We start from the raw sequence: 19,179 nt of genomic DNA, 5'->3' as shown, positions 1-19,179 counted from the left end.
GGCACAAGACCATATGCCCACATTAAAGTTCTCAAGAAGAATATGTAGAAACTCTATACATCCATTCCATAGCAAAATCTTCTCTCTCCCAATATTGTAGCATCTATTATCAAAGAAGTTATTATCAACCCTGCATAGCAATAATCCATTTAAGTCTAAAATGATGGCTCGTTTATGAATTCTATGAGTCTCCTTTGTATGCGATGGACCCTATATGGATTCTTGCATTGAATAATTTATTTCAGAGGACCATTTTATAGTTTCTCTTGAATCCTCTTTAGAAACGTCCATCTCAAGGTCCTCTTATACTTGTAGAGTATTTGCATGATCAACAACATGGTTTAATGACTCATGTGAGCAACCACTAAATATATGCATAGATTCTATGTCTTCTTCTTGATTCAGTTGAATAGATTCACCTAGTATGGGATTTTTCTAATGTGCAATGACCCACACTCCTATGGAAATTGTTTATCTAAGTTCCCATGTACATGAACACTTTTATAATCATCTTGTATATGTATATCTTCATGAACATTTCTATTCATAATAGTTATTAATTGAAAAGAGCTTGTCAAGTACCCATATAAAAAATAATATAAGTTTGAGTCATTTATATATTAAACAAACTATCAAATAAACTGTGTCATTTAAAATAAAGCAATATAGGGGTGGCAGGATTATGTGCCTTCCTCGATGCTCTTCATTGTTGGGATAAGTGTGATCAAGGGCTTGCCCTATGGTGCATTTGTGCATCTAGGGGAGTCACATGTGTGTTTGTGTGTGTTGTAAAGGCACATCAAGTGCTATGATGTGTCTAGTGTGTGACCTAAGTGATGATGTAAGCCAAAGGCCCCCACATGGGAGGTTCCTTTGATTTAGGCCAGTCCCACTGATGTAGGGGTTGATTCCCACTGATGTAGGGGCTGATTGCCACTTATGTAGGGAAGGTGCTACCTTCTCCCCCTTTCTATAAAAGAGAGTCATCTCTCTCACAATCTATAATAGTGAACTACATTTTGGTTTCATCTTGTGCTCTCACTCCTCTTCCAAGATGCATCTATTCTATCCCATGGGATTCTACATTTGGTATCAGAGCTTTAGGTTCTAGATCTAGCCTAGCCTAGCATTAGATGCTCTCTCTAGCATAAACTACTAGTTTTTCAAAGCTTCTTCATCATCTCCATTTTCCTCTTTCTTCCCCAAATATATGAGAGCTTAGTTCTCCCATTATACACGACCATTGTGTTCAAATCCTCTGTGTTGTAGACTCCTAGTGTATGGGCGACCTTCCAGCTGCAAGCAATTAGAGAGATATTACCTGTACGTGCAATGCCAACACGAAGACTATCCACCGATGAATCGCGTAATGTCGCCTCTGTGGTTACCCATTTGCAAATCCCTCTGAGCTCGAGTTGGATGACACTATAGGCAAGCTGCTGATGAAATCTCTGCCTGTTTGGTCAAGAATTGGAGGAGAAAATGCGAAAACACCATTCGATTTTACCAAGCTTGGCTATGGCGACCTGGCACAACATTGCACACTTCCTTGTGGAGGACCTTCTCTATATAAGGCCTTTCTTCCTACATAAAAATCCCCTTGAATAGAGCTATGAGCTATGAGAATTGTACCCTCCAATCTACTCTAGTCTCTATTGACAGAATTCTGCATATTTTGGCCAAAGGGTATTGAGTAATCACCATAAGTTTGGGGCTTTCATTATTTACTTTAGACTTTCATTGCTTTGATTGTACTTGAGTAGTAGAACTTAGTCATGGAGCTCATAAGTGTCCTTATACTTTACATTTAGAATGATGACTATGTGATTCTCTTTTGATGAGTACTTGAATTGTAAAGATGACTAAACCCAAGCGAGTAGAGAAGTTTGATGGAACTAGTTTCCATACTTGGCAAACAAAAGCTAAGTTTATGGAGATATGGTATGTTGTGAATGGAAAGGAAAAGAAGTCTACAAAAGAAGAAGCTAATTGGTTGATCAAAGACAAGAAGGCTCTTGCTATCATTGCTTTTAAGTGGCTCATACATTCACCACATTGATGGCTTTGAAACTTCACATGAAGCTTGGGATCATCATCTCACAGTATTTGGTGCACAAGGAAAATGCTTCAAATATATCTTGCTTATTAAGTTCCTTTGCCTACAATTGGAAAAGGGAATGTGTTATTCCATGAAGAACAACAAAGATAATCAAGCATTTCTTGTGAAGAAGGGCTACTTCAACAACAAAGCAAATCTGGATGAAGGAAGAACTCCATCAGCAAATGAAGAATCAAACTTTGAAGACTATACTTTTTGAGCACTTTGTCTTTTGAATTTTTTATCATCACTTGGTCAAATTTTGAGGTTCTCTGCCTGGAGTAGTACTCCAAAAAGAATATCATATGTTTTGTCTTTTGTAAATCACCTCTGGTCACCATATGATGTAGACCATGTGATATGTGTTTTGTCTATCCCATTTTTGTGAACCTCGCACCCTTGGGAACCCTTGCTAGCATGAGATCCTAGCCATAGATTTATCCTTGACCACCATGAGATGGCATGAGAAACTATGAGACTAGATGTATCCTTGACACTACAAGAGGCAAACCCTTGAGGGAGGGTATGTTGGGATAAGTGTGATCAAGGGCTTGCTCTATGGTGCATGTGTGCATCTAGGGGAGTCACATGTGTGTTTGTGTGTGTTGTAAAGGCACATCAAGTGCTATGATGTGTCTAGTGTGTGACCTAAGTGATGATGTAAGCCAAAGGCCCCCACATGGGAGGTTCCTTTGATTTAGGCTAGTCCCACTGATGTAGGGGCTGATTCCCACTAATGTAGGGGCTGATTGCCACTTATGTAGGGAAGGTGCTACCTTCTCCCCCTTTCTATAAGAGAGAGTCATCTCTCTCACAATCTATAATAGTGAACTACATTTTGGTTTCATCTTGTGCTCTCACTCCTCTTCCAAGATGCATCTATTCTATCCCATGGGATTCTACATTCATATCATTCCAAAATTACATTTACATAGATTGTGAACACATAAGAAAAGTTTTACATTTGATTTAAAAAGACTATGCTAACATATGCAAATCCAACATAAAGCCATAACAACAACTAAGATCAATCGAATTAAGATAAAATAGAAATCATCATATGTACCAAAAATAAATTTCATATATTATCATTGTTTGAGTCCTCTTTGTCTTTTGTATCATTACCTTTGTGTCCTTCATCATCTGAACTGGTTGGAGATGTTGGATGAGGTTTCTTTGCTTTGTTGTATATTTGTTTCAGAAGTCAACACTTGTTATTAGAGCTGCCTCGACGGATGCCCTATCTTTAGGAATGTCTAGTCCCATCCACACCTTTAGAGACTCATCAACCTCAATAATGTGTGCACACATTGTTTCCAAATCTCCCACATCACCTTCTAATTTTGTGAGGGCTAGACATCTTCTTTTTTTTAAGAGAGCTGCTCGAGTGGCAACCCCACCTGTGAATACCTCTACAACATGGTGTTCCTCATGACAGTATGAATCAATTAAACAATCAACATATTTCAAATTCCACCTTTCTTCTACATTCTTTGTTTCTACCTAGGAGAGATTAGGTTCGCTGTTTGATGGCATGAGTTGGCCACGATTATAATCATCTCTTTTGTAAAAGAAGATGCGAAGCACCATGTATTGGTGAGATGTTCGATTGGTGTTTCTATCATATGAACCCCATGCTAAGATGGTCTTCCAATTTTGTTGTTTTGCACATTCAATTAACATCCCGATGACTTCTAAGCCCTTGATAAATGCAACAAGGACAAATTGATTATGCTTATTAATCGAATCCAAGAGTGTGAATAAGTGAGAAAATTCCTCTTGACTCCATCGATGTGATTCTTCTCCAGAGACCGTGTTGAGGATAGCAAGGCCCAAGAAAACATCACATGACAACTTATTTAAAACATCCATGCATTCAAAATGTGCTTCTACTGCAGACACTATCCATGGCATCTTTTTATCAAGTGGTCCTTTAAATCCAATTTGTCGCTTATAGCGTGAGGTGATCAGAGCATACATCAATTTGGTTGGAGATCTGCTTTCCCTAGTAGACCATCTAAGCTACTGTGGCTCTACTTGGGGTGTTGCTGGCAATTCTTGCTCTTCTTCATCAACCTATTCTGTAGATGACTGTGAAGTCGATGCTTCCATCTCCTATGTAGGTGAGGTTTTCCATTTTGATTCCTCATCAAAGATTACATCTCTAGAGATAATGACTTTGTGGTTGATGGGATCATACAACTTGTATGCTTTGCTTTCTTCACTATAGCCAACCATGGTGCATTTGCGTGACTTCGCATCCAATTTCCTGTGATGATCATCATGTATGTGGGCATATGCTATGCAACCAAATATGAGGAGATGCCCAATGTGTGGCTTGTTTCCAGTGAATGCTTCATAAGGAGTCATACCCTATATCGGTTCAGTAGGAAGCCAATTAAGCAAATAGTTTGCAGTGGCTATTGCTTTTGCCCAATACTGATTCGGAAGATGCTTTTTGCTAAGCATTGCTCTGGCACTATTTGCTAAAGTCCCATTCTTCCTTTCAGCTCTTGCATTCTGCTAAGGAGTATTTGCACATGTGAATTGTCTTCATATGCCATGATTTCTGCAAAAGTTCATGAATGCTATGTTGAGAGTTGTGGTGCCATGAGCACATAGATTAAAGGGCTAAGGTATGGTATAGGAAAGAATCAAAGTAGCCACCCTAGGATGTCGACTACATGATGTGAAGATGTGGATCAAGGATACCCACAAGGAGAGATGTGGATAAGAGGATCCCACATGGTTGACTATTCAAAGGGCACTCTCTATATAAGAGGCCTATCATGTATTGTTGAACACACATTGCAAGAGATATAGATTTGCAATCTCCCTCTCATGTCTTATTTAGTGTACTTTGAGCCTCCATAGGTCTTATGCTAATCTAGTCGCATTAGGTTTAGCACGATCTTACATTCTTTGACATGGTATTAGAGCAGCTTTAGCTAAGCCTAGATTAGTTTTAGGGTGATTAAGAGTCCTTTGTGAGCATTCTTCTTGAGAGATTCATAAGAGTTCTCATCATTTCCGTTCTTGTGAGAAAGAGATGTTAGAGTCCATTGTATCCTTAAGGAGAGAGAGAGACAAGTCTATCCTATCCTAGTTTGAGAGAGAAAGGTTACTCTTCAAGTCTTTACACCTCCTTCTAGCTCAAGCCCTACTTGGTAGCAAGCTATGCACTACAACTACAACTGTCTTTTGGATTGTATCACTTTTTGCAACTATGAATCAATCACCATTAATCATAGTTTTTAACTTACGACCACTAGAGGACTAGAAAAAAGCATGGACACAAATGCGTAGAGCTTGCAATTTGGATCATTTCATCTTTTTGCAGAAGAGCAAACCGAGCTATCCATAAAAAGTTATGGCTCGGGAAGAGTTTAGGGTTTAACCCTAAACCTAAACCCATTTCCTATAAAACCCCACTCCACCCCCTCATTCTTCATCTTTCACATCTTGCCTCCATCCTCTTCCTCATTCCGAGCCCTACGCAAGACACTCCTCCCTCTCCATCGACCACCACCCTACTCCCATCCTCACATAGTAAGTGACTTCGAGCCCATCTTGCAACGATAGCCTAGCCATCCACTCACCGTCCATTGGTCCTCAACAATCCCGTTACATTGAGAAAGACTTGGAGAGTGTTTAGGTAACCATCTCTTCCTCCCTTTGAATTTTCGTCAAAGTTTTTCCGTTCCGTCAAGTTTTTTTTTTCTTCTTTTTTCTTTTTTCCACCACCCCCTCCCCCCCCTCCATCTCCACCTTCCCTTTTCCCCACTTCCCCCCCCTCCATCTCCACCACTCCCTCCCCCCTTTCCCCCTCCCCCTCCCCCCTTCCCCCCTTCCCCCCTCCATTTTCACCACCCCCTCCCCCCTTCCCCCTACATCTCCACCTCCCCTTCTCCCCCCTTTCCCCCCTCCATCTCCACCACCCCTCCCCCCTTTCCCCCCTCCATCTCCATCTCCCCCTCCTCCTCCCCCCTTCCCCCCTCCATTTCCACCACCCCCTCCCTCCTTCCCCCTCCATCTCCACCTCCCCTTCTCCCCCCTTTCCCCCCTCCATCTCCACCACCCCCTCTCCCCTTTCCCCCCTCCATCTCCACCTCCCCTTTTCCCCCCTCCCCCCCCTCCATCTCCACAACCCCCTCTCCCCTTCCCCCCTCCATCCCCTCCCCCCTTCCCCCCTCCATCTCCACCACCCCCTCCCCCCCCTCCATCTCCACCACCCTTTCTCTCTCTTTCCCTCTTCCCCTCTCTCTCTCTCTCTCTCTCTCTCTCTCTCTCTCTCTCTCTCTCTCTCTCTCTCTCTCTCTCTTTCTCTCTCTTTCCCTCCCCCCCCCCCTCTCTCTCTCTCTCTCTCTCTCTCTCTCTCTCTCTCTTTCTTGCTCTTTCCCTCCCTCCCTCCCTCCCTCCCTCTCTCTCTCTCTCTCTCTCTCTCTCTCTCTCTCTCTCTCTGGCAGTATATGCTGTGAGATCGGACAAAGCCCTTGGTGACTTTATTTTTCTGATTTGAGGCCATTTCGGGGCCCGTTTTGAAGGTGGAAGTTCTTCGCAGGCACTCAAAAAAAGGCCCGGTTTTTGTTGTGCGACCATTGCTCTACAGGTCGTTGAAAAGTTGCCGTAGAAATTGCATCGTATGCCTGTGCACAGAGATACTGGGAGTTACAAAATCATCCTTATTTCCTGTTGATGCAAAATCGCCACTAGGAAGTGATTGTGTGGTCAAATATCACTTTCGTCAATTTTGCAAATTTGCCCGTGTGAGGCAGAAGCTGTGTTTTTTGCAGTGACAGAATTTTTTGCAGTGTTCTGTAATGGCATCTGATTCTCTTTCACAGATTGTCACTGAAAAGCTTGACAAGAACAACTTCCAAGCATGGAAGTTTAGAATGACAAACTTCCTTATGGGAAAAGGCTATTGGGAGTTCATTATAGGAAATGAAGAAGAACCAGTTCTTCCTCATGTTCCCAATCAACAAGAAATGCAGGCATTTAAAGGATGGCATGAGAGAGCTAGAAAAGTTATGTACTAGAGGAGGACATGGTAAGTCTAGAGGCAGGGGGAGCCAAAGAGGCCATGGTGGATGGCAGAGAGGCCAAAATGCAAACAGCAATGTTGAATGCTACTACTGTGGTAAAATGGGTCATATGGCTAAAGACTGCTACAAAAATGGGTCATATGGCTAAAGACTACCGTGGTAGAAATCAGAATATGCAGAAACTCAAGAAAACCAGTCCTATGGAGGAGGACGTGGTAACTCTAGAGGCAGGGGGAGCCAAAGAGGCCATGGTGGATGGCAAAGAGGCCAAAATGCAAATAGCAATGTTGAATGCTACTACTGTGGTCATATGGCTACAAACTGCTACAAAAAGCAGAATGACATTATGAATGGAAAATTGCAGCAAGGCAATTATGCATCTTCTAGGAGACAAGGTGATGACAGAAATGAGCATCTATTTATGGTGCAGCACATGACCAATTCTGTGACAAGTGTAGAAGAAAGAAATGATGTGTGGTATGTTGACTCAGGTGCGTCAAACCACATGATAGGTCATGCAGAATGGATGCAGGATGCAAGGAAAATGGAAAGAATAGGATTTGTGGAGACTGGTGATGATACTACACATCCTATTGTGTAGATTGGTAAAATTCCTTTGTCTATGCAGGATGGGAAAAAGAAATACCTGTCTGATGTATTTCATGTCCCGAACATCACCAAGAACCTAGTTTTTGTTGGTCAAATGGTTGAGCAGGGCTTGCAGGTCAGATTTAATCCTCATGGATGCTTTGTTGAGGATATGAAAAATAACGGTCGCTTGATAGCAAAAGGAAAGAAGAAGGGTAGGATGTTTACATTGGATGCGGATATGCCTGAATTGAGTGCAGCAATGTTTGCACATGGGACCGGTGTAGTTGTAGATATTGATATCTAGCATAAACGCATTAGTCATGTTAATGTACAATGACTTAAATCAATGCAGGCCCAAAATATTGATACAGGATTGCCTAAATTCAAGGTTGTAGAAATGCATAAGGTATGTGAAGCCTATCAATTTGGAAAACAGGCAAGGAAACCATTTCCTAAGCATGTTCAATAGAGTAAGAAGCCATTGGGATTAATCCACTCTAATGTGTGGACTACTAAAGCTGCATCTATTGGAGGCTATCATTATTTTGTCACTTTTATTGATGACTACAATAGAAAAGTTTGGGTGTATTTTATGAAAAAGAAAAGTGAAGTATTTGGGCACTTCAAAGCTTTTAAAGCTATGGTTGAAAAAGAAATAGGCCTGCAAATAAATGCCTAAGGTCAGATGGAGGGGGAGAGTACCTCTCAAATGAGTTTGCAAGGTTCCTGCAGGAGCATGGCATAAAGAAGCAATATTCATGCAGTCATACCCCACAGCAAAAAGAAAGGAAAAACAGGCATATTGGAGAGGTATCTCGGGCTATGTTAAATGAAAAAGATCTACCAGATTATCATTGGGCTCTGAAGCAGTTGCTACAGCAGTCTATATAATGAACAGGACTCCCACTGCAGCAATACATGGCATGACGCCAGAGGAGATGTATACTGGTAGGAAACCAGATATTTCTGATTTGAAGATTTTTGGTTGCATTGCCTATGTCCATGTGCCAGATGAGTTGAGGTCCAAGTTGGATCCAAAAGCTGAGAAGTGCGTCTTTATTGGTTATTCTCTGCAGCAGAAAGGGTATAGATGCTATAACCCTTCTACACGTAAGTTCACAGTGAGCAGAGATGTTGTTTTTGATGAGATGAGCAGCTGGTATAAACCAGTAAATGTGATGATTGATGTAGATGCACAAAATGGTAATGCTGCACAGAATGCACAGCAGCAATCACAAAATATCAGTGGACCTGGAGTGTCCTCTACCAGTGGTTCACATACTTCGCCATGGACAGGCAGATTGAGATTAGGAGAATCCCCTCAAAGCAATGCAGAGAGTGGTACGCAGGTATCACGAAAAGGAAAAGAGAAGGTAGATCAGCCCATGTTTGATGTGAATGCGGGTCACTCTTATGTGGATGGTGAATCCAGTGGCTCAGAACAGAGCATTGATGATGAATTGGGTATTCCTTCTGTTGTTACACCTGGAGTAAGGAAGACTTGGGATGTTTTGAGAGCACCTGAAAGTGAGCCTATTTTGCGCAGGTCTACCAAAGCTAGATATCCTGTGGATAGGCTGAAATATGATGGATTTACAGCCATTCACTATGCATATATCGTCAAAGTGATACAGGAACCAGAACCCACTTCTTTTGAGCAAGCCATAGGAAAAGAAAATTGGGAGAAAGCCATGGATGAAGAAATGGATGCCTTGGAAGCAAATGCTACATGGAAATTGGTGCCTTTGCCTAAAGACAAGAATGCAATTAGCTGTAAGTGGGTTTATAAGGTCAAGCACAATGCAGATGGTTCTGTGAACAGATACAAGGCAAGATTAGTTGTCAAGGGGTATGCACAGACATATGGCATTGATTATGAAGAAACATTCAATCCAGTTGCAAGGATGGCAACCGTAAGAGCAGTCATTGCTATGGCTGCATCAAAGGGATGGTCTTTACATCAGATGGATGTAAAGAATGCCTTCTTGCATGGTGATTTGCAAGAAGAGGTCTTTATGGAGCAACCATCAGGTTATGTTCATGTTGTTCACCTGAGTTTGTTTGCAGGTTGAAGAAAGCCTTGTATGGCTTGAAGCAAGCACCTAGAGCATGGTCTGACAAGATAGGACAGTATCTTGTCACTATTGGCTTTCAGATTTCCAAGGTAGATTTCTCACTTTATGTGAGAAAAACAGAGAAAGGTATTATGCTGCTTGTCATTTATGTTGATTTGATCATCACAGGTGATAGTGATGAAGATATCCTTCATGTGAAAATGCTATTGAAGCAGAAGTTTGAGATGAAGGATTTGGGAGAGCTGCGTTATTTCTTGGGCATTGAGGTGATTAGATCACCAAGTGGGATACAGCTCTTGCAAAGGCAGTATGGATTGGACATGCTATCTCAATATGGGATGATAGGCTGTAAGCCTATTTCAGTTCCTTTGGAGTAGAATGTGAAGCTGAGCGCAAATGCAGGTGAGCTTCTGGAAGACCCTACTATGTATAGACGCATAGTAGGAAGTTTGATTTATATGACTATTACCAGGCCAGATTTTAGCTATGCTATTGGATTGGTAAGTCAATTTATGCAGGCTCTAAGGAAACCGCATTTGGATGCGGCTAGACGCATACTCAGGTATGTGAAGTCCATGTTGCAGTATGGACTATTTTATGAGGCTGGAGTTCAGATACAGTTGCATGGATACACTGATGCTGATTGGGCTGGTAGTATCTTTGATAGACGATCTACCAATGGATATGTGTTCTCTTTTGGGAGTGCTGCAGTCACTTGGAGCAGTAAGAAACAGCCTACAGTTGCCTTGTCGAGCATAGAGGATGAGTATAGGGGTGCAGTAATGGCTGCATGTGAGGTAGCTGGGTTGCATAAGCTACTCTATGATATGCGTACAGATGGGCCAATTGTCATTTATTATGACAACATGAGCAGAATACACTTGGTAAATAACCCAGTCTATCATGCTAGAACAAAGCACATTGAGTTGCATTATCACTATGTGTGGGAGAAGGTTTTACTAGGTCTTATTGATCTAGTTTATGTCAGCACAGAGGATCAGGTAGCTGACATATTCACGAAGGCATTGGGCACAGAGAAGCTGCGCAAGTTCGGAGACTTGCTTGGTGTGTAGGAATTGGGATTGAGCTCGAGGGGGAGTATTGAGATATCGAGCTCCACTCTTGATATGCCAGGGTGATGTGCATTTATGTCACCGACTTGTTAGCTGCAGATGCGGTTGGTACACTGCCCACGAATAATAGCTAGATGATAGCTATCCTTATGTACTCTAGTTCATGGCTCACTTAGTATGCCACCTTAGTTAGCTGAGTTTGGTTTAAGACCCACATATAGGGTTCTTCTATTTCTGTGTACTAGAGTTCTTTTGGCTTACACAACTAAGAAGAGGAAAACTGTTTTCAGCCTCCACACTTGTGTGTATTCCCCCATTGTCTATGTGAGAAAGCCGCAAGTGAGACTCCTTCCCTCTCTCCCACTATCTTTACAGAGCATGCATGTTTTGTATTTTTTACAATGTCTTATACATGAGTATCAAAAAATATGCATTGGCATGGTCTTATTGCATGTGCCTTTGTTCGATGGGTACATTACTTTGCGCACACCTTAAACTTATTTACTTTAAGTCTCGTGCAAAGTATCATGCCCATCCAATATCGTTTGTATCATTGGGCATGCATCTTTTCTTGTTTCCACCACATCTCATACAAGAGTATCAAAAAATATGCATTGCCCATCGAATATAGTGATTATAGATATGTATGGTATGTGTGTGGAAGTCCCAGGATCTTTGGGATTGTCCCAAGGTTATGTCACTTTGGTTATCATAAAAAAATATTATAATATTAGAGAAACTATCTTGTCATATGGCATCATAAGGCCACCTAGGAAGTGAGATACAGTTAGCCTATAATGTGAATCTCCCTTGATTTGGCTTGTTTCTTATGAGACTATGATACAAAATGAAAATCTAGCATACAGTTGTATCCAAAAATTGTCTTTAACCTAGAATCACCCCCCCAAATTGCATTACAAAATCTAATAAGTTGTGGATTTTTGGACAAGTTGTCTCTAAGTTATGATAGCTTAAGGCTTAATATCCTAGTAATATATTTGAAAGTTTTCTTCACTCCATTTCAATGGTGAACACAATTTTTCCATGAATTGCTTCATAGGCCCAATTGCATAGCATATGTTGGGCTGCATTTTTTTAATCAAGCACATTAGTTTGCTAGCTATTTATTGATATAATGTAGAATTCTCAGAAGGATCACTCTCAAATTTTGCTATCAAGCATGCCAGATTGCCAACTACTTATTAATATAACAAGTATTGAACCCGTGCTTTGCATGGGCAAAGATGCAAGACCATCCTCAACCACTCCCCATCTGAAGGTGGATCTTAGATTCTTAAATTGCTAATCAATTCACCTTGCATACTTGGATTGGCTTTTGAGATTTTGGCTCAGTCTTAACCCATGGCTCTGAGACCTTCCCTCTCCTCCTTTCATTCCATTAACCTTCCATCTCCTCCTTCCTTCCAAAGTTGAACTTCCATCTCCTCCATTCCAAAAACCTTCTGTCTCCACCTTCCCCCTAAAGCTGCATCTTGTCTTTCCACCTCCTCCCTAATCAAAGCTTGCCTCTTGTCTTTCCAACTCCTCCCCTCTCCAAGCCTCCATCCAAGAGCTCCTTCTTTATGACATGTGGTAGCTCTTCTCCTCCAAGCAGCCACGTGTCCTCTCTTTTTTTTTTTTGTGTCCGTGGTTAATAGGTTAAAGATGTAGAATTCTCAAAACGATCAATCTCCATCACTCTTTATTCGTCCTCATACCCACCCATAGTGCTTTCAAGATGTTTGCATCGAACTCACATTCTTTATCTTTCAAAACATGAGTTTAGACTATTGATCTAAAGACGTGATGAGCTAGACACATGATTGTTGGCTCTTTCCTATGGCTTTCATAGAAAGAGCAGGGTATTCTCAGTATGCAGGGTTCCAAGGCTTTTTGTCACCTACAGATATATTGGAGTTGTCGTTTGTAGTATACGTGTGCTTAAGACCTCGAGTCGTGTTTCAGTGAGAGACGTAGGCTTAAGTGTGGTAAGCAAACATAGTGCATGCATGTGTAAAGGGAACATGTATCATCATGGTTGAGGTAATGAAGGCTTTTGCCTTCATTGGGGGTTGTAGGGTTTAGAAGGAGTTTAAGGGTTAGGAGGAGGTTCCAGGGTTTAGAAGAGGTTTCAGGGTTAGAAGGAGGTTCCAAGGTTTAGAAGGAGGTTCCAAAGTTTAGAAGAGGTTTTAGAGTTTAGAAGGAGGTTCCAAATTTTAGAAGAGGTTCCAAGGTTTAGAAGAAGTTCCAGGGTTAGAAGGAGTTCCAAGGTTTAGAAGAAAATTCCAGGGTTAGAAGGAGTTCCAAGGTGTAGAGTAGAGTACAGGATGGAGAACTCGTCTCCCTTTTAGATCATGGAGATTAAGGGTTAAGGAACTAAGGGTTTAGGGAAAGCATAGGAGTGGGAGAGGAAGAAGGTGTAACAGCATGGGGGAAAGAAGAGCGAGGAGGGAGGAGGAGGAGGAGGAGGAGTAGGAGGGAGGAGAAGGGAGGAGGAGAGGGAGAGGAGGAGGAGGAGGGAGGAGGAGGAGGGAGGAGGGAGGAGGAAAAGGGAGGAGGAGGAGGGAGGAGGAGAGGGAGAGGATGGGTTGCAAGGTTGGAGGAGAGGGGAGGAGGAGTTGCAAGGTTAGGACATGCTTTTGGCTGTGGAGTGCAAGGAAGCAAGGACACTTGAGACAATTGCTTGGAATACCAAAGTAGAACTCAACACAATGCGCCAAACAGTGTGGGCTTCATTCCATTATGGGGTATTTATACAAGTTGGAGAGCTTCTCTCTCTGCATGTAGGAATTGTAACACATTCTCTCTCGACATGTAAAACTTGCATATAGAAGTTGCATGTAGAACTCGCATGTAGGAGTTGCATGTAGAACTCGCATGTAGAACTCGCATGTAGAAGTCGTATGTAGAACTTGCATGTAGAATTCATATGTAGAACTTGCATGTAGAAGTCGTATGTAGAACTTGCATGTAGAAGTCGCATGTAGAACTTGCATGTAGAAGTCACATGTAGAAGTTGTATGTAGAACTTGCATGTAGAAGTCGCATGTAGAACTTGCATGTAGAAGTCGCATGCAGAAGTCGTATGTAGAACTTGCATGTAGAACATGCAAGTTGGATTTCTAAGAGGGATTATCTCTAGCCTTATGCAAGTACAAGCGGAGCTTTGCTGCTACTCTACACACACATTCTATTCTACCTAAGTCCATGTTTGCACAGAGACAACGTACTGGATCCATTTCATTACCCGTCCTCGGGTTATGGCTTATTGTGAGCACATATTTGGGTTGCCATGCCTTTAGTCCAGTGGCTGTGGAACTTGTGTCATGCCAGTCAATCCTGCTGTAAAGCCTTGGCACCATACAATTTTTGCTCAATTTCCAGGTAGCCTGTATCCACCATTTGCTCAAATAGAGATATGTGGCGTGCTTCTAAGAAGATCAGTCTTTGATAGAGCGGCTTGTAATCTGAGCATCGACCTATTCATTGGGATTGAAACTGAGTGGAGGCAAATGGGAATCAAGGTAACATGGGACCTCTAGAATTAATTCCAATGTTTTACAGAATATAGCACTTAGGTGAAGTTTGCGATCAATTTTACTATGCATTACTTGCTCATGCTGCTGAAGTGCTCGGACCATTGTGCCTTGGATATTCCATTCTACACCAGAGTATGGTTTGATCATTGGCCAATTAATGGTTCAATCTTCTTCCAAAGTGTGTATGTTGGCTTCCCATTTTTTACGCCGTGGAACTGTATAGAGGTTGGGATGGGTTCTGAGACATGGAGGTGCACGTAGGTACTCCTTCAAGAAGATTACATCAAAAAGCTTGGGGCGGTGCCAATCAGGTTGTGGATCCAACTTGCTAATCCAACCTTCACTAATTTGATGCTAACAAAGGTTGGTAGGAAAGTTGTTCAGGGTCCATCCACCTCGAGTTTTCATATCAAGATATTTGCTCCAAAATTCCTTGATGGGGTTACTGGGAAGTGGTACCTCATCAAAATCATACCCATCATTGGAACTTGGCATGCGAGTACAAATTGGATTATCCGGATCTTGATATTCAAAATCAAATACTGTGTCATTTTCTGCTGATGGAAGCACAAGTAGTGTCGGAGGTGATGATGGGGCAGGGAGAGAATCTGGGGACATGGGGAAGAAATATGGAAGAGTGTTAGTTGTGAAAGGGGGAGCAGAGGGGAGGGGGGGAAGGACTGGGCAAATGGTTTGGGCAGCTTGGTAATCCTCAAGGATAGGATTAGCAAGGGAGGGAAAGAAGCTAGGTGTGAGGGGCTCGTAAGTTTGTGACTGTTGGGTTAGTTGAAAATGGTGAGAGGCATGAGCAAAGAGACGATGGAGGGAATAGATGTTAGGATGGAGCTCAGGGAAGGTTAAGAGGGTGGTAGCAGCAAGGGTAAGTGAGGTTATGATGTTGGCAGAAAGAGTGGTTAGATATGGGAAGTTGGATGTGAGATAGGCCCTGTCATCTTCCGACACTTCTTTTTGTTGGTGCGATGGGATCATCAGCTGCATGGGTGGGATATCAGTTATGTCGTTCCTTGCAAATAATAGTGATGGCCTTTGTAGCAATGGCAACAAACCTGCAATAACCTTGAGGGGAGGACTACCCATGAGGCATACATATGCAATGAAAGCATCCGTCTTGAGTGTTATAAACCCGGCATGTGTAGACAGGCAGAAGATATTTTTCTCATCTCCAGACAAGTCTTGGCAAATTATGCACAGGGCTTTAGTCTCGATGAAATGTTCCCATTTGATTGTTGGATGAGTAGATATGATCCTGATTTGGAGTTGCTTCCATTGGATAAACATGTGTGCATTGAGGTGATCTTCCAATTGTAGAGTAGCCACAAGCTCTTGGTACACCACCGTTGTGCATTGTAGTGGGGCATCATTGATGTTGTCTTCCAATGCCTCATTGTTGTGCACTAGAAATTGGAGTTCAAGCTTGGAGATGATTATCTTTTGCGAGTGCATGTCATTCATTTTTTCTTTGTATTGATGGTAGATGGTTGTATATGCCTCCTTAACCTGTCTCATTTGCAAGGTGACCTTTGCCTATTGAGGAATGTCTTGAATGGTATTGGATCATTGGTCCAAGACTTGTGCTTATGAAGTGCTAGCCTCTTGAGCGGTAGCAAGTTGGTCTTTTAAGATTCTACATTCCCTTGTAAGCTCGTCAATGCTGAAGGTACGTACTACCAAAGATTGTTTCATGTCTTCAAGCTCATCTTTGCAATCCTGGAGCTCTTCTTCTTTGTGAATTAGAGTGAGTCTAGCTTGTGCCACTACCTCCATCTGTTGCACATGTACGGATGTTAAGGAGTTATAGTAGGTCTATAGGATTGATGTTGCTTTTACTGCTGCTGTCAACTATGTTTGACTTTGGTGGAGGTTGGAGGTCACATCCCTTACTACCTTCTCTTGAGCTTGGAGAGCTTGGTTCATGTGCACTTCTTCTACCTCCTTCTCATCTATCTGTGCTCGAAGTGCCTTGACCTCTATGGTGATTTCTTGGAATTGGTCTTCGATTTTTGATGCAGTCTGCCTGTCCCATTCCCTTGCATATTCTTCCTTGGCCAAGCTAGTGAATAGTTTTGACATTTGGATCATTTGGCTAGCTTGATGTTGGAGAATGACAGACGGTGATGAGGTCTGGCGATATTGCTAATACAAGTGGTGCCCATGTAGCAATCCCGATGATTCTATAGTACTTCGGGGAGGTTGTTCCAATGGCATTTCAGTCCCTTGTGTACAATTCATACTGTTGATCTAGAACTAGCTCCCCTTGTGGCTCATCGACTAGCATGGCATCGATGGGCGATTCTAGTGATGATGTAGCCTCAGGCTCTAGTGCCGATTTTTCCTCAGGTTCGGGTGTCGATCTTGTCTCGAGCTCTGGTTGCTGCTGTTGGTGGAGAGATATTGGTTGCAGTTGTGCATCGAGTTGCAGCATCTCTTGGGGCAATTCCGCAATCCCGACCTCAGAATAGGTATTTTTGCTAGGGCATCTGCACTTATCAATGTGATAGTAGGAGAAGGTGGTGATGTCTTCCATACTGGTGAGAAGGGTATGTCCAACTCCTCAATTGGTTTTGGTAACTGGGGTAGAGTCATTTCTCTTTCTTGTAGTTCTTTTTTTATGATTATAGCCAATAAGTGTGGAATTTTACATTTTTGGCCTAAAGAACCATCTAGTTTTATTTGTAAAGAAGATGACAAAGTGCTAGACCCAGTCTTGTTTTAGCTTCCTACTCAGCAAAACAAATGTGTGGAGTGGAAGGGATTGATTCTTGCTGCAAATAACCGCTAGGATTGTTGATAGGAATTGTGCTGCTTCCTTGAGGCAATGGTCAAGGATTGTGCGAAGCAATATACCATCTCTATGGATCAGTGTGCCCTTGGTGAGGAAAGACTGTACTTTAAGAAACTTTGAATCGACAGGCCATTTAGGGTATTTTCCACCTTATGTTGGCAGTGAGAAAGCCCTTTGAATGACTATACTATCGAGGACAATGTTGAGTGGGCTCTGTTGTATAGTGATTGTACCGTACTTGCCAATGGAGTAGTAAGAATGGAGAAAGTCCTTGATGTATGTGGTCATGGTAGGGCTATCCTCCAAGGATTTTAGGCTCTCATACAAACTGCCTAGACCCCATTGCTCTAAGTAAGATGTTGCTTCTTGGGAAAGAGCATAAGTCAATGTGGGTGGCCAGACAAGTTCTAGTGATTGGGCCTGTCAATGGATGTGTAGGTCGGTGGTGACTAAGATGGCATTTGTTCTACTTGGTCATGCATTGAATCCTCTTCGGAGCTATCGCTCTGGACCACGAATGCATGTGGTCACCATGGTTGAGAGGATGTAGATGGCTACAAGCTCTGGAGGGGGTCTTGTGGTTGAGGCAGTGGGCTCTTTCTATGCATCCTCTTTAGTGGTGGCATCTTTTCTGAACCTGCATCCATGTGCATGTAGTGTACCGTTGATCATTAGATTGATTGGCATGCCGGAATGACCTTTCTGTGTGTGTGTGTGAGAGAGAGAGATCTTATTTTTATACATGCTTTGAGAGTGTGGAATGAAAGTGTGTGGTACAATTATTCATGCAATCATCTATGTGTCTAGGCAAAAGCGTGTGAGTGCACGTGACCTAGTAGCTAGGTAGGGACTAACTATATGCTTTTTTTTTTTTTTGCTGATTTCTGGAGTGGAGCTCTGTTAATCTTGGCTCTTCGACTCTAGCGGACATTGTTGCATAAGTCTCTAGATTGTGGTTTCTGTAGAGCTCCTGTGAGCTTCCCCTCCCCCGTCGTACCTCTACCTCCCCCTAGCCCCTCCTTCCCTCGCCCTCTCCCGCCCCTACCCCTCTGCCCTCACCTCCCCCTCACCCCCGCCTCGCTCCGTCCCCCTCGCCACGCTCCACCCCCGCCCGCTACCCCCCTCCGCTCACCCCCGCCCCGCTACCCCCTCCGTTCCACTCCGCTACCCCATCGCTCCACACCTCCCGCCCCGCTACCCCCTCCGCTCACCCCCGCCCCACTACCCCCCTCCGCTCCAACCCGCTACCCCCTCGCTCTGCTCCACTCACCCCCGCCACCCATTCCACCCCCTCACCCCTCGCCTCCCGCCCCGCCCCCCTCCCGCCTCTCCGCCCTCCCGTTCCACCCCCGCCTCCCCCTCCCGCCTTCCCCCCCCCATCCATTCGCCCCACCCTGCCCCCTCTGCCCCTCCATTCCCCCCGCCCCCCGTCTGCCCCCTCGTCCCCGCTCTGCCTCCCCCCGCCCCCGCTTTCGCTCCCACCACCCCACCTCACCCGTCCCCTGCCTCCTTGCCTCCACCTCGTGCCACCTCCGTTCCCGCCACACCTAGGCTCCACCCTCCCGCTTCTACCCCCTTCTACGGGAGGTCCACCTCAGAGATCTCGAGCTAGCTCGAGAAAGCCTTCGTTCATGGTACCAAAGGCCTCTCGCCTTTGCTGAAGGTGTTGAAGGACGGGCAGGATGATCCCACCTCCCCCTCCAAACCTTCCCAGAAGCACCAGTGCCTCTACTTTGAAATGTTAGCTTCTTCTTCGACCTCGACCGCGAGCAGACAGTTGTTCGCTGCCTCCCAGTCCTCACCATGAGCCTACACCTCGTATCCTGGAATGTGAACAGGTTTCACTCTTCTAGCACCCGTGGTCCCAGGAAGCTCATTTTGAGACAGGAACTTCAGCCAGCAGTGATAGGATGTTTGGATGTACTTCTGCTCCAGGAACACAAGCTTTCGGCGGC

Source organism: Dipteris shenzhenensis, chromosome 20 (assembly GCF_047967505.1).
Source record: "Dipteris shenzhenensis isolate YYH24624 ecotype China chromosome 20, Dip_SZ_1.0, whole genome shotgun sequence".
Lineage (NCBI taxonomy): Eukaryota > Viridiplantae > Streptophyta > Polypodiopsida > Gleicheniales > Dipteridaceae > Dipteris > Dipteris shenzhenensis.
This window is presented reverse-complemented; position numbering follows the sequence as displayed.